Source organism: Danio rerio, chromosome 18 (assembly GCF_052040795.2).
Source record: "Danio rerio strain M-AB ecotype USA chromosome 18, GRCz13ab, whole genome shotgun sequence".
Classification (NCBI taxonomy): Eukaryota; Metazoa; Chordata; class Actinopteri; order Cypriniformes; family Danionidae; genus Danio; species Danio rerio.
Window position 1 is genome coordinate 10309225 of NC_141038.1, and position 23276 is coordinate 10332500.

Here is a 23276-nt window from a genome sequence, read left to right on the forward strand (position 1 = left end):
GCTTCAATTCCCTAGGCGTCTCATTTTCTGTCATGGTCTTAGTGTCTGTCATGGTTTATTTACCAGTTTGAGTCTATTGGATTTGTTTTGCCAGGCAAACCTCATTAAAACACAGTAATGACATAACTCTACTCAACAAGACACATGATTTAAGTTATCATTCCCATAGGTTGCAATAATAAAAATACAGCATATATTTATATCTAATAAAAACAGGATACATCTCTATTAAAATAGCTCTTAAAAATGGTCTTCCAAGTCTTTGAAAGGTTTAGGAAATGTTACTCCAAGAATAATTATTGTTTGCCGCAATAAAACTTCCTGAAATCATAAGAAACAGAGGCACAGATCATGATGCCGCTTCTGTTTTCCAAGTGCTCGGCGCTCATTTGAAACCGTGGGCTGTGTGTTCTGTGCTGGCAGATTGAGACGCCAAAGGCACACACTGTCTCCTTTGGCAGTCAGTTCAATAGCACTGACATAAAAGCATTTAATAACATTCTAATCACACGCTCTCGGCCTTGCCAGAAAAAAAACATTTCACAGCTGAAATTAGCGCGAAATAACAAGAGAGTCCTCAAGAATCTGTTTAGCAAATCTGTTGTGATGCGGAAGAAATCTTCATTAGTGTTATCTCATCTGAAGATATCTCCCAAAAAAAAAATCATAAATAGGTCAGGTATTAACTCCAAGAGCTAACGCAGGCAAACTTGATACGTGAGGGGAAAGAAAAAGCAGGTGAAACGCTCCGAACAGAACACCGTATAAGGCAGGCTAAGGTCAAAGTTATTACTCTAACCAAAAGTCAATGCATCTAATTGTTGTGACGGTGTCGTTTTAATCAGTCAGACAGCGGGATTAAAGCTGCGATGCTTTGGTTTCAGACACTTATTGATCTACAGAAGTGAGATAAGTAAACCGTACACTGGATTAGATACACTGGGCTGCACAGACACTTTGCACACATAAACATTTAGAGATAAAATGCGAGCGTTTGTTTTGCAATGACTTCCGTTGTGATGCGACCATACGCCAAGGGCAAAACAAGAATTCATGTGCTTGTGTGAACAGAATACAGCACTCGTGAGTGGCTTTAAACGGCCTTCCTCTGGCTTATCGTCTTAGCGGTTTATCTAGTCTGTCTCTGAAATGGTTTTACCTTTAGATTGTGTGGCGCACCGCATGTGGGTTTGAAAATTAGCAGGGGCTTGTGGCTGGAATGTCACCAGAATGAACAAAACTGGAAAAAAGTGGGAATAAAGACTTATTAGCAGTCGTACGATTCTGCTAAGCTTATGAACTCTGTGGCCAGTCAGGTATTTAGACAACATAGGCTTATTCTGAAAATGTACACCTAGATTTCTGGAGATTGTGAATTATGTAGCTAGAAGTACCTATGGGTGCATTTCATCCTTAAAACAAATACTATGGGGGCGGTATGATGCTGTTCCTTTTTGCACTTATACCAGCTGACTGATTACCTCCGCATGGACGGCTTTCCTTCTGTTCTTCCAGGAGCTTGCCATGTATGTAGGCTTGAGACATAGAGTTGACCACAACAACAGGGTTCGAATGGTTCTAAAAAGCGGTTAATACAAAAACAAAAGCCAAAAATTTAAATAAACAAGTAAATGACAGGGTTAGAATGTGGTAAAATCTGAAAACATGGTAAAAAAATCATGCGAAGGCTTTTCATTTTCTGGATTGCTTTTTTGAAATTGTCGTTTAGGTGTAGGGAAGTGGGTGGGCGGGTCAATCGTTGCTTTTGAAAACACTATTGGTTGAGTTTAGGGGTCAGTCGATCTGTCAGTCAGTCAACAACGGCCTCTGGTGTATTTACATGAGACCAGAATTCGAGAAAGATATTTTAGATCTCGAAAAAGGTCTTGTGAGAACAGCAGGCGCAAACGGCACTCGAGAGAGATATTTAAGATCTCAAAAAAAGTACACTGCAAAAAATGTAGACCCTGGGACATATTTAGTGCTTTCCAGAAATGTATGTAGCGGTACGTTTTCAGAATGAGCATGGTTTGTTTTTACAGGGTTTCCACAGAGTCTTAAAGTCATAAATTTAAAAATCTAAATTTTAGGCCTTAAAGTCTTAAATTCCCTGTTCTAGGTCTTAAATATTTTTGTACTGGTTTTATTTTTCCGATGTCAGAGTAACGCTACATCTAATGCTCAGTTAAAATATTTTTTGCTGTTGTTGCTTGGTTTTCGTGGTGTTGTAGTTCTTTATTACACTAGTCCAAATGTAATTTGCGGTATTACAACTACAAATGAGACCAACATGCAATAGCCTATCAGCTTTCTTTCATTGAACTAAGCGCACATGGCTAATGTGATGTCATCGCAGAGTTTGCGGAGGTTCGCTTTGGGTGCGCGCGACATGATTTTCCCTGGCGGAGTACACAAAATATTTTAAAACTAAACCAGGCCTCAAATAAACCGTTTGCACAGCACCATGTTTCATTTGAGTTGAATATGAATCACTTTGAAGAGATTTTGTCTGAAACAGGTACGACTGTACAGACATCTTTATCATCAGTCCATGCGTGATCATAGGCATAACCAGGTGAACAATAATCTTAGCTAGAAATTGCAACAGCAGCAGGAAAGAAAGAACGTTTTTGTTAAAGTTAGGAAAAACCTGAAGAATAAGTTTGTTAAAGCCAAAAGAGGACATGGCAAAAGTGGAGACCCAGGTAAAGAAAATTTGAATCGCTGTACTATATACTGATGCCTGTTTTTCTAGGCTTTATTGGCGATAATGGTCAGGAATGTTGGCCCATTATTATTTTTTTAGCTTGTAATTAGAGAAACTAACCAGCCAGTAATGTGTGAATTATTGAGTGGGCAAAAAAAAAAAAAAAAAAAAACAGCAGTATTTTTTAGTACTTTTTTGCTTTTATTATTTCCATAATAAATAATATAAGAGCAACCCATGTTCTGTAGTCATTAATATTTAACTTTAATAGGTAGAACTGTCCGAGAAATGAACAAAAGCAAGTGATGCATCAAAGTTTGATTTTAAAAAATCTTGAATAGTTATGAAAATCTTTATAATCATTATAATAAATTGTAAAAACAGTCAAAATAATTATAAAAATATTGAATGATTTTAATGATATGAGGTAGTTCCGGAAACGTCCTACTTCTCTGTTTATGCTTCTGGCTTTATGGTGGGTTTCTTTTGACTGCCCCTACCGTTTTAAAGAACCTCGTTTGTTTGAGGGGCACGCGCAGTCAGTGGAGGTGCATGATACGGCGCCAAGCAAGAGTATAAATCAGCCTAAAGATGTTTGTTTGTTTTATCATGTGGTTAAATGATGCATCTAACCTGCCTTCATACTGTTCAATTTAAATACATTTATTTTGCCAGTAATTTTGTGATTTTTTTTTTTTTTTTTTTTGCATTTTCTCTTTGTGTTTGCAGGTTTTTGGTATTGTGATATAGCTCTTAAATTTAATAATTAATGGTCTTAAAACGTCTTAAATTTGACAGTGTGATATCTGCAGAAACCCTGATTTAGATTCGTCAGCCGTGAAACCACCACTTTTGTATGCTTTCCTGCATGCTTTCATCTCCTCTCATCATAAACAATGAAGTACAGATACAATGTAAGAGATTTGTTTTGCAGCTTTAGAGATTTATTAGGTAATATTATTAAATTATTATAACAAAAATGAAATATTGTGTCTCCCAAAAAACAACATTTATGTATTCTGTTGATGAACCTCAATATTGCAATACCAACAGTACTCATCAACAATAAAGGTTTTTGTTATTATGTTGCACAACTGTTTTAGCAACTTTCTGCTAACAAGAAAATAACTGTACTTTAGACATATTTGGTTGATTTTAGCTTAGACATTGGACATTGACATCAACCCGGTTTTCATTTCCAAACAAAATGCAATAATATATATTTTTTATATTACTTTTAAATTAACACAAGTTTTTGACTTTAATTATAATAAATTACTAAGAACCACAATTTAAGCCACAATCTACTGATGTTCTACTTAACAAAGGTCACCTCCTTCATGCATTGACAGAAGGTGATTAAATCAGGAGCGCATTTTCATTTTATGGCTAAACTGCCTTTTAAATACTGACCCGGGCTGCATGCATTGCATCCAACAAGCTGCATTTGTTTTGTCATTATTTTTGTCCTAGCTTTAAGTTGAATATGTTTCTGAATGAAACTATCAAAGCATGCTGTCGTGTCCAATCAGCCCCAGTGTTTCCCTGTCATCCTAGTTCATGTTTAATTCTGTTTCCGCTGCCGGCTACGCGAGGCACGCAGTGGGCCTTAAGTCTCTCCGTGATGTTATCTGGGACGTCATACATTAATCATCTCGGCATTCAGCTGCGGAACGGCACATTTCCCTCATGAGCCGATCATTTACATAAATAAATGGAATGCACGGCCAATCAGATCAAAACTCAATGTCCCATTAATAAAGCCGGTTAATGTGATCATCAGAAGTGTTTACGACGCCTGTGCTTGGCCTCTATTTTGGCGTTTATTGCAAATGCTTTCCTGATTAATGCGATGGCTTTAGATTTATGAGTATTTCACGCCATCGTTGTTCTGTAATTTTGGCTTGATGTACAGCCTGGTTTTTTTTTTTATATATATATAAACTTTTAAGCTGCAAGTCCATTTGCTCATCAGTTGTGTAAATGGCATTCGTTTATGAATATACCGCTTGAAAAAAAGATGAAGTGGGCGAATAAACACTAAGTGGATTTTTCAGGATGTGTTCCTGGATCAATTCCTGGTGATTCATTCAATAGACGGACAGATGGATTGATGGATTAATGGATGGATAGATGCTCATTTACTGCAGTCAGCAGCTCATTTGCGTTCATATTTACCATTAGATTTAATGTATTGCTAGTAGTTTGATTAAATAAATTTTAGATTATCATATATTTAGATATAATGGTCATTTTCACAAATAAAGAGCCATAGTGTTACTTCGACATACAGTACATAATTTTAGTAAGTTTAAAAATGATAATAATAATAATAATAATTGTTAAAAATATTTGTTTATCATTATTATTGTTGTTGTTGTTGTTGTTTATTATTATTATTATTATTATTATTATTATTATTATAAAAGTCCAAGTGTATAATTGTAATATAAGTAATGATAATGTTTAAAGGTCATAATAATGTTATTTATTATTGTTCTAATAATAATAACAAATTATTATTGTTATTGTTATTATTATTATTATTATTACTTGATATTACAATTTTACACTTGGACTTGTAAAATTATAAGTAATGATAATATTTAAAGGTTATAATAATATTATTTATTTATATTCTAATAATATAAAATAAATTATTATTATTATTATTATTATTATTACTTCATTTAATATAATTATACAAGTACAAGTGTATAATTGTAATATAAGTGATAATAATATTAAAAAGTCATAATAATATTATTTATTGTTATAATAATAATAATAATAATAATTATAATAATAATATTTTAATAGTAGTAGTAGTAGTAGAAGTAGTAGTAATTTGTCTTATATATAATATTATATATTATTTGTCTTATATATATTGTTATTATTATTATTTTTTTTTATTTAATTCATTAAACTTCTATCTTTCTGTCCTTACAAGTTTTTCTCAAAACCCACAAAAAAGTATCCTTGGAAATGATATATTTATTCAATCTCATGATTAATGTACTCTACAGTGTGCTACAGTATGAAACAATCATCAAACACTAGAACATGGTCAAACTTGTGACTCCATTGTGGGTTTTTCAGTGTGAGTGTCTGTGTGTGTGTGTGCGTAACTAAAATACCATGTCACATATACAGTGCTTAGCATACACCCCTCAAAGATCTCTCTCTTTTAAATGAGTATTTTCTATAGGATTCTTGCAATAATATATTTGTTCATGTAGTACATTAGATTAGTCTGTACCAAAGCCAAATCTCGACACAGTGGCTTAGTGGTTAGCACTTTTTGCCTTACAGCAAGAAGGTCACTGGTTCGAGTCTGTACACATTTCTGTGTGAAGTTTGCATGTTCTCTCTGTGTTCGTTTGAGTTTTCTCCTGGTGCTCCGGTTTTCCCCACAGTCCAAAGACATATGCTATAGATGAATTGAATTAACTAAATTGTTTGTGGTGTGTGTGTGAATGTGTATGGTTGTTTCCCAGTACTGAGTTACAGCTGAAATGGCATTTACTGTGTACAACGTATGCTAAGTAAGTTGGCGGTTCATTCTGCTGTAGCGACCCCTGATGAATAAAGAGACTAAGCCGAAGGAAAATGCATGAATGAATGAAAGCCAAATCTGGAACTAATATAACAAAAAAGTATAACGCCAGAGTCCAAACATTATTACACCCAAATTAATATGTTGGGAAACGTATTAAATGATATTAAAAAAAAATCTAACAAACAAATAAAATCTAGAAAAACATAAAAACAATCCAAAATTTTGTTGACTTTTTTTTTTTTTTTGCATTAACTCATTAGAATTTAAACATATCTTCATATTCTTAAGAATGTTCGGTGATCAAACTTATGTTTTAAGAGAATTCACTGTTTAACAAAACTGATTTGTTAAAATACACCAAACTATAATGATTATATTCATTAAGAAATAAATAAAAAAATATGAATTTTCAAAAGGGGGCATATTTTGTGTCTTTTCCCATTACTGTATGAGCTTGTTGTTCTTTGTAATAGTTCCACAAAATTGCCTTTGTAAAGGGGGCAGCACAGTGGCTCAGTGGTTAGTACTATTGCCTTACAGCAAGAATTGCTGGTTCAACTCCCAGCTGGGCCAGTTGTCATTTATGTGTGAAGTGAATTGAATAATCTAAAATGTCATTAGTGGATGAGTGTGTATGGGTGTTTCCCAATACTGGGTTTTGCCTGGAAGGACATCCGCTGCGAAAAACAGATGCTGAAGTAGTTGGAAGTTTAGTCCGCTGTGGCACCCTCTGATAAATAAGTGGCTAAACTGAAGGGAAATGAATGAATAAATGCCTTTATAATAAAAAAAAAATTACGGCATTTTTCAGTCAGTGCGCAGGCTGATAGGTCATTTAATCTGCTCCCGTGTCATTAACTACATGTTGCAGGAGATTGGTGTCACCTTTGTAGCCAATGAACCTGCTCCTCATCAGTTTAAATGCTGTGCGTAATTTTATACAGTTAAGCTGCGGCTTGTTTTTGGAGACCCTCCACCCCAGCTCCACCTGTGTTTAGATCTTCTATGAGGGTTATATATAAATTATGTTTGTAGCAGCAGCGTGTTATATTCTTTGACGGTATGTCTATGTGTATACTGGCAGTAGCAGGTCTTTACTGTTAAAAATGCAGGGTTTCACACAATTCATTCATGTTGTCCCAACACAAATTGAATAAGTTAACTTAATATTTTTAACAAATTTATGTGGAGGAATTAACTTGTCCCAATGAAATATCAAGAAGTGTGTTTCAGCTCATTTTAAGTAGTTATAAGTTGAACAAGCAAAAAAATTATATATATATATATATATATATATATATATATATATATATATATATATATATATTGAGTGTTGGTATTTGCTCTGCCATAATAATCAGTGCAGTAACGTAGCAGATTTATTTCATCAAGACCCAATACATCAACATTGCCTTATACATATTCATTAACATACTAAATCCCGAGATTGGTCATGGTCAAGATTGGTATTTTTATTCTTGTTGTAGAAAATTATCAAAAAGTTACTGAACCCCCATTCAAAATCTTAAACATAAACTTATTAAATCTGACTGATTAATAGAGGAATATCAAACAGGAATCACTAAGGATGCTGATCAAGGAACATGTCCACATTTCATCACTTAGATGCCTTTTTTTTTTTTTTTCAGTTTCGTTCCTGAGTGAGTCCAGTTCAGCTCAGCATCCAATTTCTGACAGCCACCACATGAAAAGCCTTGACTCACGGTACATGCGCTCTCCCTGATTCACAAGTCATTCTGACTCTGAAATGAGTTGGAGTCTGAAAATACAGTTCTGCGCAGTAAAATCACTCATGCGTTTACCCAAATATAATGGAGAATTTGGGATGGAGGGAGGAGTGAGTGAGTGTGTGTGTGCGTGCGTGTGTGTGTGGGGGTGTGTAACTAATCAATACACCGTGGGGGCTTTCGCCAGGCTTGAGTGTATAAAACAACAAATCTCTTCATGGCCCTACACACTTTAAGTCTCTATCTATTCATGTGCCTGTGGAGGGTGTCTTCAAGCTTACCGAGCCTCTGATAAGCAGACATGTGTGTGTTTGTGTAATCGCCCACAGGAGAGCCGGTCTAACAGCTCTTAAAGTCCGCAGTGGGCGAGAGTGAATGGTATGAAAATAAGGCATGAATGTGAACAGTGGCTCGCTGCATGTCACTTTCATTCGCACGCCGTCACCTTTTCGAGGCAGCTCTTTGTCTTTTCTTATCTCACTGTAAGCTGCTCTCTTATGTATCTTAGTCTCCTGCCCTCTTTCTCGCGCTCGATTGATTGATTTCACATTTCACTGTGTGCAGTTTAGTTTTGTGTGCTTTATTGGCATGAGGGATATCGTAATGTTGTTGAATCATTTGCATTATTGATGTGTGCAGTGTGACACAAATCTACAGTAACTGGCAGAATTTTGCCAGTAAATAAATTACAGCAAAAATACTGTATTGACATTTTACATCTTGCTGTATATGTATTTACAGAATTGAACTTAAATCTTTATTGTAAAATATACAGCTTTGCAGAAAAATATACACAGTGCAGCTTTAAAATACAGTAACACTGCAAAGCTGTCAATTCAATTCATCTTCATTTCTATAGCGCTTTTACAATGTAGACTGCATCAAAGCAGCTTAACATTGAAGTTCTAGTAAATTAAAACTGTGTCAGTCCAGTTTTCAGAGTTAAAGTTCAGTTTAGTTCAGTTCAGTGGGGTCTAATTTTCATTGCTGAAACTCTTAAGAGTAAATCCATGAATGCGCAGCTTCACAAGTCCCAAACCAAGCAAGCCAGTGGGGACAGCAGCAAGGAACAAACTTCACTGATTGACGAAAGTGAAGGAAACAACCTTGAGAAAAATCAAGCTCAGTTGAACACGACCATTTCTCCAACTTTCTGTGCAGAGTATGTGTGTGAGTAGGTCACCGTCATGTGTACAAACTGGGCCATGGGATCAATGCGTAGACTCGTCTGTCTCGTCTGGAAACTTTTTAGGTACTGGTTTCATGCTCTCCACTCCTCCATGACTGCCACAGCATCTGCTCATGATACGGCCTGGTCTAGGATTATGGAGACCTCAAGATAATGAAAAACAGACCAACATAAGCGTAGATGCTGTTCAAATTAAAAGGTCTTTTGGAAAAAACTGCAGAACTGTCCTACAATAAAATACAGTTAATATTACAGTTAGATACTGTGTAATTACTTTATTAATTAATAAAAATAAAAAAAAATTATGTTTTATTTATTTATTTATTTAGTTAGGTTGTTCATTTCACTGTGCCGACCCCCTCAGTGGTGGACTGGGACTGAGCCGAAAGAAAATATATACATTTATTTATTTACTTATTTGTTGGTTTAATGATGATAAATAGTGGAAAGTAAAAACAATATAAAAATATGAATTATTTATTTTAATTGATTGAATATTAACTAATGAAGAGTTCAGATGTAAGAACCTCTATCTGAAGTGTTCTTCTAAAATTGGCATTTTTGGCAAGCTCAGTAAATCCACTTTTATGGCAAAAAAAAAATAGTTCTTTGCATTGCCTTTAAAGTGAAATAGCTGCCCAAAAATATTGAGAAAAATGCTCATTTAAGAAGAATGTCAGATGGCATTTATAGGTTTTTGCATCGGAACTCTTCAAATATTTTATTATTTTATTTAATTTTGTTTATGGTTGAAATAACAAATAACTGTGGAAATGGAGTGATTTTATTCAATCAATTTTTATATGAGCAGTTTTCATATTATAACATTTAAATATAAAAAATGCTTTATTTTGTCATTTCAATAACAAATTATTTACAATAAGTAAAATAACGTAGTGAAATTAAAACATTTTTTATATCTATATCGTTTTATGTCTTTTTCTTTTTTTCTTTCCTTTTTTTCTTTTTTTAATGCACATTTGCCCAGCATTCAAAAGTTATTTTAACCGATCCTCATCAAAAAGTTACACTATAGAACAAGGGACATACTATAACAAGCCTGGTATGCATTTATTCGTTTTTTTTTTTGGCTTAGTCCCTTTTTTAATCAGTGGTCGCCACAGAGCAATGCACCGCCAGCTTTTCCAGCATGTGTTTTACGCTGCGGATGCCCTTCCAGCTGCAACCCAACACTGGGAAGCATTCATATATTCTCACTCACACACATATATTAATTTATTATTTTTTTTTTTCGGCTTAGTCCCTTTATTAATCCGGGGTTGCCACAGCGGAATGATCCGCATACTTATCCAGCACATGTTTTACGCTGCGGATGCCTTCCAGCTGCAACCCATCCCTGGGAAATATCCATACACACTCATTCACACTCATACACTACGGACAATTTTGCCTATCAAATTCACCTTTACCACGTCTTTGGACTTATGGGGGAAACCGGAGCACTTGGAGGAAACCCATACCAACACAGGGAGAACATGCAAACTCCACACAGAAATGCCAATGCAGAGGCTTGAACCTGTGACCTTCTTGCTGTGAGGCAACCGCCACTGTGCCACCATGATGCCCACAAGCTTGGTAATGAATTGCAATACAAATGCACATTCTTTCAAAAGTATACAATCAGGACCTAAACATGTTTTAGTGTGAGATGATCATCTGCTAATATTGTCTCTGCAAAGTTATGTGATATATCAATTTCAGTGTCATGAACTCAGTGCTCATTTCCATACAATTTATGCAAAGATATCAGGAAAAGGCATGTGATGCAATGACCACAAAGCACTTGTAAAAATTACATTGGTTACGCATAACCAGAAAGTTCATCCACCTAGAAAAGTATTCCTACCTCAAAAAAGGAGGATTTAGGCAACTCTACAGCTTGAATAATAAACAGGTTTTTGCTGAATAATTCATGAATTTTTTTTTTCGACATTTCTGCCTTTAAACTCTGCAGAACGGCACTTCAGCCTTGTATTTGTTGATGTTTATTTATTTGTTTATTTTGAAATTGAGGGATGACGCACAATTATTTTCTCTGGTATAATCTGCATTATGCCACCATGCCAAAGCTTAACTTGTACTGGAGCCAGAAATAGCTTCTGAAATAGCTCGAATTCTGTCATCATTTACTCACACGTGTGTCATTCCAGATTCAAACATTTGGGGTCAGAACAGTTTTTCCTTTCCCTTTTATTCAGTAAGGATACATCAAATAGATCAAGTGACATTAAAGATATTTACAGTGTTACTAAGAGTTTACATTTCCAATAAATGGTGGTTTTTTTTTTTAAACATTCTGTTCATTAAAGCACTGAGAATGTTTGATATGTACGTTTTTTTTTTTATCCACTCAGCCGATCTCCAGCTCTGGCATGAACACTTAGCTTAGCTTAGCATAAATAATTGAATAAGATTAGACCATTTGCATCTCACTCATAACATTCAAAACAGAGTTTTGATAATTTGCCTGTTTAAATCTCAACTATTCTATAGTTACATTGCAACCCAGGTTCATTCTGAAATTGTATATGCATTTTTTTTTTTACTTTTTGTTTTTGTTTCCGCAAATCCACCAGTGGTCACTGTGTATGCTTTTTGAGATATCAAATATCTCTTTCGATTGCCATACACGCCTGCTGTTCTTGTGTAAATCCACCAGAGACTGACTAACTGACTGAATGACTGACCAATCAACTGACCCACCCTCCTCCTTCCCTAAACCCAACCGACAGTCTTTTAAAAAGCACTGATTGACCCACCCGCTCACTTCCCTAAACCCAACCAACAGTTTTAAAAAGCAATGCAGAAAAAGAAAAGCCCTCGTCTGATTTTTACCAGGTTTTCAGATTTTACCACATTTTCACCCTGCTATTTACTTGTTTATTTTATTTTTTGGCTTCTGTTTTTGTCTTACCCGCTTTCTGAAACCCTTCTATGCTTTTTCTTTCAGCGTCTGAAGTCCGCCAACATACATTGAAGCGTCTTCTTTTTTAATTGTACTGACATGCGGCTGTGGTGATAAAGTAAAGATGGTAATATCGCTGTAATTACAAAGAAGCACTCTTTTAAACACGTTTTAAACTTGTAAAACTCATTCTTGATCACATTTGATGATGATTGACGACCACAAAGAGTCGAACAGATCTTTTAATCCTAGTTGTTTTGTGCACATCCTGTCTTGTTGATATGATTATACGTGTTACTACAGAGACATTTTAATACGTGGCTGTCTATCAATTCAATAGGCGGGGACACCTCAGTACTACATCACGTTGAGGTCAGCCTCAAAATGGGAGGGATTTGGATCCTATTTTAACGTCAGGAAATGAAAAAAAAAAGGAACTCATTGTCTTTATATCACACCAGTTTGACTGTTAACACTATATCTACCGACAGTTCTGTCCAAACAGCTTAGAAAAGATGATTCATAGGTGCCCTTTAAGCATCAAATCAGCATGTTTTAATGATTTTAATAGATCCATTCCACTGAAGGCTGAAGTAATGATTCTGAAATGTTATAGAGTAGTTTGGACATTGTAGGCTACTTTAAATATTTATTTTGGATAATGTTACCGTAATTCTCAATTTTGAGCAAACTATTCCTTTAAGGATTGACAAAATGTGAAAAATAGGCCTGAGTGTGCCAATAACAGCTCTATCCAATTCAAGTTTATCTCTGGGTTTCTCATGCAGTCCTGGCTACAGAAAATGTCTAAATATTTGTTTATTCTTCTTCCTCTGCTATTCTGGCTGTGTGGAAGCAGTGTGGGAGTGACTGATAGCAGATGAGTGAGTCAGGAGAGAAACTCATACCCTGATTTTCATTCTCTCGCCTGTTTGTGTGTGCGAGAGTGTGTTTGTCTTACATGCATTTGTGTGTGTGAGAGTGCAGGATTGTATAAGATTGGGTGGATTGGTCTTTGTGCTGCTTCTTTTGAGGAAAAAAAGCACTCTTATACGCACATATAAATGCACACATTCACTCTGGTGCATTTGATCTCCAGGGATCATCCTCACACATCACTTGACATACAGAAACCGAAGTGGGCTTCAGCCGGAGGGACATGGGTGACCCTGCTGAACTCATGTGCAACACTACACATCTGTATGTTATATCTCAGGGGGACTGGCTGAAGTGGTGATTTAGGGGCCAGTTTCTTTGAATTTTTGCACTGTTTTACTTTCATACACAGATATATGCAACTAGTACAGACACTCTCTCTATGCCTAGTTGCTAACACATTGCGCTTGTGTTACTTCTAGTATCACTCATCTCAAGAACTTTGAATCCGTCAGTGAATACGTTCACATCTATATTGTTGTTTGTCTATATGCTTGCCTGTCATGCTGCTGTTACTGACTGTTTGGTGCCATCTTGTGGATGGCGAATACAAATGTTAATGTATGCTCCATTCAGCTGTTTTTGTTTCTGTCAGCTTTGTTACTGTTACAGTTAAGGACAATGTTTGTGTATAATTTTAACATTTTGTGGCAAGTAGACGCATAATAAGAGGATAAAGTACTTCCAAGTGGTTGTTTTTGCACACTAAAGCTCTACTGGCTTATTCAACAACCTGCCAATAAGCATGTTGGGCTTTATTCTGTGATAACAACTGCCTAGAACCCTAGAACCCTACATTTTTTACAGTGTAGATATAGTCATTGTATAACAATAAAAATATAATATTGTTTAAAGGGGCTAATAATGTTGACCTTAAAATGGTTTTAATTTTTTTTTATTCTAGCTGAAATAACACAAGACTTTTTCCAGAAGAAATAAATATTATAGAAACTACTATAAAAAAATTCCTTGCTCTGTTAAAGGTGTTGTATTTAAGTTTTTGACTCTTCTAAAGCATAAAAATACCATAATATGTTTGCAGATATTTACCCTTCTAGGGCTTAGTGACCACATACCTGTACAGCACATTTTAGCTCTTAAGTGGCTATTTAAAATACTTAGAATTTTTTTATATTTTGTTACAGACATACAGTGTCATCATGCAACTGTTTTGCAGCATATGAAATGTCCCAAACACTATTTTTAACTGTCTAAAATGGGAAAAAAGTACACATTTTTGGACATTGTTTTTTTTTTTTTCTAGAAACACATTATATCAAAAGATGATACTTAGGTTTATTCTAATTAGGTTCCAATAAGCCCAAATAGCTAAGAGAAATAAAAAAAATGCATGTCAAAAAGCACCTTGGGCCTTAAGAGGTTAAGAAACATGCCAAGTGAACATTCTTGTTTATCTGAAAAACAATGCTGAACTCAGTTATTCTGCTTTGAAATTGTGAGTTATGTGCTGAAAAAGCTGTTTTTGCTTTGTTTTGGTAGTTTTAATTATTTTAATGCCACTTTAGCCAATTACATTTCAGTACCCTGGGTTGCCTTGTTGGAAAACAACGTATTTCATTCATTCAGAAAGGCTCTCAAAGCAGACTCCAAAATGAGACGCAGATTCAGAGTTCCACATGAGGTTATTAGTTAGCAAATAATATAAATATTACAAGCGTAAACATTGGGTGAGCATGTTACATTGTAACCCCTTATCCTAACAACACGCAAGCAATTTGGGTGTGCATCAGACGAAACACAACAGAAATTTAAAAACAGCCTTTCAGAACACAGAATATGCACTCACTCATGAAATAAGATTTATAATTTAATACATATTAAACTTATTTAACATTATTAAATTTACATGCTAAATCACTGATATGTGTTGGTTTTGAGTCACATTTCTAAAGTTCAGTTTCAAATGGTTTCTATTATATTTTTAAGATCCAAGGTGCTATCTGCTGCTCTTTTCAGTAGTATGGAAATAAATGTCATATAAAATGACATTCAAACTCACATTGTTAGTATTTAACACTGAGTAAAGCACACAAGGTGTACATGAGGTGATCATTGTTAGTTTTCTGTTGTTCAGCTGCAAGAAATAGAAGCCATTTCTAATATATCATTTGGAGGTGTTGGTTTGAACAAAACTCCTTTTAATATGAAACACAATTTAAATCAGCCTTTAGGCTGGATCGTCAGACTCGCTCCTTGGTTCTCAATCTGGCAACCTGCATTTGCATTTGTTTTAATTCAGGAATGCAATACCTAGTTCAACCACTGGGTGTCATGCTTACATACTGCACCTTTAAACATCATTTGGAAAATATAAAAAAAAAAAATAATTCACAGCAGGGCTAATTTTGACTTCATCTTCAAATTAAATCACAGAGGTAGAAGATACAATAGAAGCTTACTCTTCACAAATTTATTAATAGCGACTAGTTCAGAAGCTGATCTGGGTTCAGTTTATTATACTGAACGCGTTCGTCAGTCAGCAGTTATACATCCTTTCGAGATTCAGAGGTTGCATATGAAGAGTGATGATCGATGCACAGCTTTAATGGAGATAAAGTGAATGCAGACATTTTTATAATATTTTCAGTGTGCTTTTAAGTTAAAAAATATATGAGAAATATGGGAAAATATTTTATGATAGGATGATAGAGGGATAGAATGGTAAAAAACGGGAGACTCCCAGCAAAAAGGTTTGACATGTATGAAGGGAACAGTTAGTATTTGTGGAAACAAAAACTGTTTTGTAAGGAAATGCAAAACATCTTTGCAAGGGAACGCAAAAACTTGTTTTCCAAACACTCTATATATTTGTCTCCATATATTTGTGCTATTTAAAGCTCAGATATTTGAAGCAGTTAAGTTAACTAATGTGTGTTCAGCTGAATCTTTTTGGTAACACTTTGATGCTCCATTTGATTAGTAGTAGACTGTCTGTTTAATATCTGTTGATTCTGCTCAACAGACATTTAACCCACTTTAAGAAACTTGCACTAACCCTAACCTAACAGTCTACTTGTAATCTTGTGAAAATAATGACATGTAGATGCAATGTAACTTAAATTCAACAAATGGATCATCAAAATAAATTGTGACCCTCTTTTTTTAAAGTCATATAACTGATATAATATATGCTATTTAAGTTATGTCAAAACATCCAATCTACAAAAGTTAACTCAAAATATTAAGTTTTGATAACTAATTGGAGCAATTTTTGAGGGGCAGTGTGGGAATTCTTTGAATTGTTTTGATTTTGTGGTTACTGGGCTTCAGGAACAGACTTTGCACTGGGAATACTCCTACATTTAAATGCTGTCTAGCTATGCAGTTACAGAGTTTTCTTTGCAACTCCCTCAATGCAAGTATTTGCAAATCAATGACTTTAATTAAGGAATTAAATTCCCGCTGAGCACTTCAATAGCAACTGATCTAAGTCTGTTGTCACAAGCGTATTCGGTACAAGTAGTTTACATAGGCTTGATAATGAAAGAATGGGACACAATTCCCAGAACAGCACATTACATATAGGCCTATAAAAGATCATGCATCTTTCAGAAGAGCTTGAACGTTCCTGGAAACAGGCTTTCATTAAACCATGAGCAGAAATTACAGAAGTATCTGAGCTCTGCTGAAGTAATTTTCATGTGGGCAGCAGTCTTTAAGGTCATTGTGAATAAATGAATTTCCTGTTACTGTTATAGGAAGTTGTCAAATAGATGAGGGCTTGTTCGAGCAAGTTTGATCAAGCTTCCCGTCGTCATCACTCTTTTACTGTCTTCTGTCTAGATGTCTTGGATTTAAATGATTGTTCTGAAGCCAACTGTGACACAGACAGCTCTGGTGATTACAAAACTCATTTTTGCCTTTTTGTTTTTGACTCACTGTGCGAGTATTTCTGTATGACTTATGCAAAGCGTCTAAGCATTTTTGTCTAATTTATGCCGGCATGTAGTGCACGGTGGTGCTCTTCAGCCAACTTCTTCCAAGTAAAGATCACATTTAACCGACGTAGCTTTTGGGTTTGCATAGATTTTGAGCTTTAATTTAATACATAAATAAATGCATGTGTATTGATATGATTTGCCATTGGGAATATGTCTCTGACAGTATGATGAGCAGTTTCATTATCATGTTCTCTTGGTCTGACGTCACAGTGACAGCAGTGGGGGCACATAATGACACTTCTCTCTTCATATCTGCCCTCTATTAACTATTTAAACTCAGCTAATCATTAATCTGTCTAGCTGCTTATTAAGTCAAATATTTATTAGGCCCAATAAGGAAATCCATATTTCTTGATAAGACGACGTCTCATCTTTTCTGCTGCGCATTAAATATTCATGCTATCACACGACAAGCTGACTTGTGATGTGAAATCAGTGATAGCCTTTCTCTGGAGACTTTAGTTCAACTTTTGAAGAATCTCCTTGTTTTTCTGGATCTCTGCTGTTGTTTTGTTCCCCTTCTGTTTCTTAATAAGCTTCTTGGCTGAGAAGTTTTTGCATAATGATAGTGTTTTGTCTTGTATTTTGCGGTTTTAAGATTCAGGATCCTAATTTTGTTGGGTAATTCAGCAAAACATTGTCGTTTGTGTTTAATTTGTGGTTTAGATGTCTCTAATGCACTCAATGCTGCATTTAGTTAATAACAAAATGCAATTAAAACAGTAATATTGCAAAGCATTACTATAATATATATTTTTTTCAAATGTAAAATATTTTAAAATGTATTTTATTCCTGCATTTTAGCATTATTAATTCAGCCTTCAGTGTCACATGTTTATTTGTGTTTCTTGTATTTAAATTTATAAGTAAAATTATACACTACCTTGCAAAAGTCTTGTTGCCTGTGCAAGTTTTAGGCACAAGAAATAATAACTTGACTTAGTTGATCACTTGGTATCAGAAATGGCTCATATCAAAGGCATCTAGATTACGATCTAGATCTAGATTTACCAAAACAAAATATGATCTTTCCTTGATTTTTTTATTATTTAATTAGAACAGTAGGTCTGACTTTGCTTAAACAAAAGTCTTGGCAGATTATTTAGCTTGTTTAAAAAAAAAAAAAACTCACTTAATTTCGGCACATTAGTTCTTGAAACAACACAATGTTTTGCTCGTCTTAAAAAGTGCTTTTTGATTTAAGAATTTCTACATATTTAGACTAGAAACAAGATAAAAACAAAATCTAAGAAAAGCATTTTTTGCTGTGAAGATGCCTACAGACTAGAGTAGATTAATATGTCTGTTGACTAGTAAAGTTTCCCAACCCTGTTCCTGACGGTACCCCAACAGACACACATTTTCAACCTCTTTCTATTCAAAAACACCTAAATCAAATTATCAGAACATTACAAGATACTCCAAAAGGGAGACATTCAAAATATGTACTGTTGGTGTGCCTCCAGGAACGGGTTTAGGCAACGCTGGACTAGTGAGTAGTTGAGATTAACTGTTGGCTAATGAGCAAATGGGTACTCTGATTGTGTTTTTGCAAAAGAAGTTGCCACTAGGCCGACTTGAGTTCAGTAAAAGCCTAAGTTTTACTTGGGGCGGACTTTTCTATTTAAGCTGAAAATTGTAATGTAATGTGTACTTATATAGTGCATTTATTGTGTATGGCGATACACCCAAAGAGCTTCACAATCATGAGGGGGGGGGGTCTCTTCACACTACCACCAGTGTGCTGTATCTTCTTGGATAATGCGACGGCAGCCACAGGACAATGGCGCCAGTGCACTCACCATACACCAGCTATAGGTGGAGGGGAGAGACAGCGATAAAGCCATTTTGGTGATAGGGAGGCCATGGAGGGAGGCTGATGGAGGGAATTTGGCCGATGGAGGGAATTTGACCACACTGCAAAAAATCATTTTCTTACTTAGATTTTTTGTCTTGTTTCTAGTCCAAATATTTAAAAATTCCTAAATCAAGAAGAATTTTCTAGACAAGAAAAACATATTGTTTTGTTTTAGGAAATAATATGCTAATATTAAGTAATTTTTTCCTTAAAACAAGCAAAATAATCTGCCAATGGGGTAAGCTAAATAATCTTACGTTAAAAGAAAAAACAAGATTATTTTGCTTACCCCATTGGCAGATTATTTTGCTTGTTTAAAGGAAAAACTCACTTAATATTGGTATATTATTTCTCAAAACAGGATAATATGTTTTGCTTGTCTAGAAAATGCTTCTTGATATAAGAAATTTTAGATGTTTAGACTAGAAACAAGACAAAAAATCTAAGCAAGAAAAGCATTTTTTTGCAGTGGGACACCGAGGTTACACACCTACTCTTTACAAGAAGTGCCATGGGATTTTTCTATTTACCATGGTAAGTCAGAACCTTAGTTTAACGTCTCATCCAAATGACGGCGCTTACTAGCCGTATAGTGTCCCCTTCACTATAATGGGGCATTAGGACTGTAGATTGACCGTCCCCTGCTGGCCTCACTAGCACCACTTCCAATAGCAACCTAGTTTTCCCATGTGGTCTCCCATCCAGGTAATGACCAGGCTAAGCTCTACTTAGCTTCAGTAAGTAACCGGTCTTGGGCTGCAGGTTGATATGGCTGTGGCGTAATGGCATTCATTGGCTAGAATTATGCTGGATCAAAAGCTCACTTCACGTTTAGCAAATATTCCCACGTTCACCCAGAAATAAACAAATCATTTGTGAATAAGGCAGTCCTCCAAATACGCTGAGGAAATATTCAGCCTGTGTATTCAGTTGAATAATCGCGCACTGTCTGAAACCTCGACGTGTCAATGCTTCGCTCTCAAAATGGCTTTCTGATGAGATACTGGTTCAAATTAAATGGGGTGAGACAAACAGAAGGGGATAGAGAATTGTGGGTAATTAGAGGTCTGGAGAGGCTTTATCGCTGGCCTGAAGTAGGGGCCACACATCGCAGTGTTCCACAGAGCATTGGAGCATGGGAACTGCCTCGCTCTCTATAGTTCCTCAGAGGAGACCACTTCTCCAGCCTGCTATCCTCAAGACAACACAATACCCGCAGCTTCTCACGGGCTCCGTCCCCTCCAGCCATTCCCAAATCCTGCCACACAGCCGGCACAAACAGCCGCGAATACCAATGCCCAGATTAGACGGATTCATTCACCGTACTCTCCATGCACACATTTGAAGAGCCCTGGGAGAAACTCTCACAAATATATGAATGTGTGTCACATAGTGAGAAAACTTTCCTCTCTAGCATGTGTGTATGTGTGAGTGTTTTTAACAGATGTATGATTCATCGCCCTCCTCTCTCAGCACAGAAAAGGTGTGGTGAATCTATGCTTATAAGGATAGTTTTATTTTTATTGCTACTCAGTTTTGCACAGCACTGTGATGTATATGTTTGAATATTATTGAACATCTGAAGACTATTCTATACACTATTATTAGCATACACTACCAGACAAAAGTCTTGCCTATTCAAGTTTTAGGAACAGCAAATAATAACTTGACTTCTAGTTGATCATTTGGTATCAGAAGTGGCTCATATGAAAGGCAAAGGCCTCTAAATTACGCTTATTATCTTAAAATAAAATATGATCATGCCTTGATTATTAATAATTATATTAGGATGGTAAGGTTTGACTTTACTTAGGCAAAAGTCTTGTCACTTAACAGAAATAATGTCCAGTATAGAATATAAAGTCATGGTGCAGTGGAAAATGAATGAATATTTTGTATGACTCCCAAGAACTTGGAGGACTACATCCATACAGTACATCTCTGCAATGGCTCAAATAACTTACTGTATTAATAAAGTCATCTGGAATGGCATAGAAAGTGTTCTTGCAGGACTCCCAGAGTTCATCAGGATTCTTAGGGTTCATCTTCAATGCCTTCTCCTTCATCTTATCCCAGACATGCTCAATAATGTTCATGTCTGGTGACTGGGCTGGCCAATCCTGGAGCACCTTGACCTTTTTGCTTTCAGGAACTTTGCTGTGGAGGCTGAAGTATGAGGAGGAGCGCTATCCTGCTGAAGAATTTGCCCTCTTCTGTGGTTTGTAATGTAACTGGCAGCACAAATGTCTTGATACCTCAGGCTGTTGATGTTGCCATCCACTCTGCTGATCTCTCGGACACCTCCATACTGAATGTAACCCCATGATTTTTCCTTCACCAAACTCGACTGATTTGTGTGAGAATCTTGGGTCCATGTACGTTCCAATAGGTCTTCTGCAGTATTTGTGATGATTGGGATGCAACTCAACAGAAGATTCATCAGAAAAATCTACCTTCTGCCACTTTACCAAATAATAAACCAGAAGTCAAGTTATTATTTGTTGCTCTTACAACTGTGATAGACTGCAAGACTTTTGTCAGGTAGTGTATTAGCAAAGGGTATTTCACCCCAAATAAATATAAAAATATAAAATATAAATATTGCTAATAATTTTTTAAAGGTTATAATAGACTTTAAATACAAGGAAAAAAACATCTAAAAATCTTTCCACCCCTTTGAACGATTACATGTTGTCACTGCACATTACATTTGTGTAACATATTTTAACCTTTAAAGGATGTATGGAGCTTCTAGTGGTACGGAAATGACACACGTCACCTTTACATGACCTATTTTTGTGGAAAGAGATGCATTTAATTTTTCTCATAATTGTTACTTTTTTTTTTGTATCTCACAATAACAGGAGACATTAATACACATTATTCATGGCAAATTGTGCTTTGGCTCTGTTCGTAGAATTTGCTTGGATGGATCCCAGTGTAATTTTGGCTCCGTCCCCTTTAAATAACAGCGCGGCTGTTGTGGAATCTGTTCAAGAGATATGATAAGAGATCGCATCACAATTTCTCTGACCGCTGTTTGAACAGTGAACTCAATTAAAATGCCAATCTGCCATCCATTAGAATATTAAAAAGAGATAAAAATCCTTTCAATTAAGAACCTTGAGAATTTATTTTATAAGACTCTGTAACTCGGTTCCATTGAATTTTCAGAGACAAAGGCGTCTTTGTAATGAAGTTACACTTTCAAAACTTGAGTTATTTCATAATTATGCTTTGTTATTGTTTTGATATTTAAACGTACTGTACTTTGGTTAGGTTAACACATAATGCATTATATTTATTGTTTGAAAATAAAAATCAGTGTGTTGGAACATTTGCCTGTGAACAAGTTTCAAATTCAGTCATTCTGTCAGTCCTGTTTACCAGAACGTCTGAGGTCTGTTGCACAAAGCTGGATTAGGGTTTTTACCCAGTTCACATTTAGTTTGAGCAAACTAAGGCTCCAGAATGTGGGCTGGCTTAATCTGATTTCGTTGCCATGGTAACTTATACTACATGGCCAACAAGGTTTTATCCTGGGAGATCTGCAAACAGCGTGCGAATTATACATTGACGATCGGGGTGGTTTTTTGGTTATGTTTGGTAAAATGCCTCAGTGAATCAAATTGATGTATTTAAATCAATTACATCTAATGCATTATTTAAACTTGTTATTATGTTTTCAGTGTTTTGATGGATATTGAGTGGTTCTCAGTGACATTTGTGATATTAAGCAAATGGTGACTGGTTTGCTTTCCTGCCCATTAATGAATGAGCATTAAAGACTGCACATATTTTTTATTTTACTGTCAAACTTCTGGCAACTCGGTGGCCTCACAACAAGAAAGTCACTGGTTAGAGCCTCGGCTGGGTCAGTTGGCGTTTCTGTGTGGAGTTAGCATGTTCTCCCCGTGTTTGTGTGGGTTTCTTCCAAAAGTCCAAAAACACCCGGTATAAGTGAATTGGGTATGCTAAAATTGACCGTGTGTGTGAATGGGAGTTTCCCAGTCATAAGTTGTGTGTGGAAGGGCATGCGCTGCGTAAAACATATGCTGGATAAGTTGGCGGTTCATTCCGCTGTGGGGACCCCAGATTAATAAAGGGACTAAGCTGAAAAGAAAACGAATGACTAAATGAATGTTAAACTTCCATGTGAGCAATTGTTTAATAAAATACAAACTATGCATCTAGTCTTATAACATTGGAAAACTACTGGCCATAGTGGCTTGTCAAGCCCTGTATTTGAATATTGTAAAATCAAATACTTTTTGATTGTAAATTAATGTTAACAATGGCCTTAAATAAATAATAAATCATTTAAATATTAATATATACATTTCCTTTACTATATAAAACATTTAAAGGTCTTATAAGGTGTTGGTGTA

The 23276-nt window shown here is 35.5% G+C and overlaps 1 long non-coding RNA gene across 1 annotated transcript in view; it reads left to right on the forward strand.

Annotated features, from left to right (window-relative positions):
* LOC147832748 (uncharacterized) overlaps positions 1–23276 on the forward strand; it is a 124774-nt gene that overhangs the window by 39529 nt on the left and 61969 nt on the right. The window contains exon 3 of the long non-coding RNA XR_015514734.1: positions 7919–7994. This is a non-coding gene — a long non-coding RNA (uncharacterized LOC147832748). The remainder of the gene's footprint in view (positions 1–7918; positions 7995–23276) is intronic.